Source organism: Tupaia chinensis, unplaced genomic scaffold (assembly GCF_000334495.1).
Source record: "Tupaia chinensis unplaced genomic scaffold, TupChi_1.0 Scaffold143602_1, whole genome shotgun sequence".
NCBI classification, from domain to species: domain Eukaryota; kingdom Metazoa; phylum Chordata; class Mammalia; order Scandentia; family Tupaiidae; genus Tupaia; species Tupaia belangeri.
Window position 1 is genome coordinate 1,675,397 of NW_006203448.1, and position 597 is coordinate 1,675,993.

At 56.6% G+C, this 597-nt stretch overlaps 1 protein-coding gene across 1 annotated transcript in view; it reads left to right on the forward strand.

Moving 5' to 3' along the window:
* The window catches only part of SETX (senataxin), a 106,669-nt gene that overhangs the window by 485 nt on the left and 105,587 nt on the right, over positions 1-597 (forward strand). The gene's annotated exons all lie outside the window — the stretch shown is intronic.

A 597-nucleotide genomic window follows, 5' to 3' on the forward strand; every position in this document is an offset into this window, starting at 1 on the left:
CCGTTCTCCTCTCAGGATCTTGGGCACGCACGCACACGTGCCCGGCGTGTTTTTTAAGCCACCGGGTCCGGGACGTGAACCGCGGTAGACTACGTGGGAGTCCGGCGACATAGCCATTACGCTAACTGCTGGTCCCTGTAGCTTGTCTTCTTTACAATATCTCATTTATCCTTTTTTAGGATATAGAGAAAGTATATAGATTCCCCCCAAATTACATGTTTGCATAATTTAAATTATATTTTAGGTGTTAAAGGAAATCTAATGACAGAGAAATAACCCTTCCCTATCCGTAATACACCCTGATAAACCCCTAGGGCATTTAAAAGTAGGAATAAAGAGGACTGCCCTGGAGAGGCGCGTGGAGGGCGGTCTTCCAGATGAAGCGAGCGCCGGCAGGGATCACCGCCCAACCACTTTTCTCCAGTCACGGGCGGGCGCTCTGATTGGCCAGGCCCTCATGCCGGAAGTGACGCCACGCCCGCAGGTGGGCCTCGGGGCGGCAGCCCAGCCACCGTGCTTCCCACGCCCCGCCCCTGGGCGGACCAAAACAAGAGAGGCGGGGGGGCGGGGCCTGCGACGGCGACGCCGCGCGGGGGC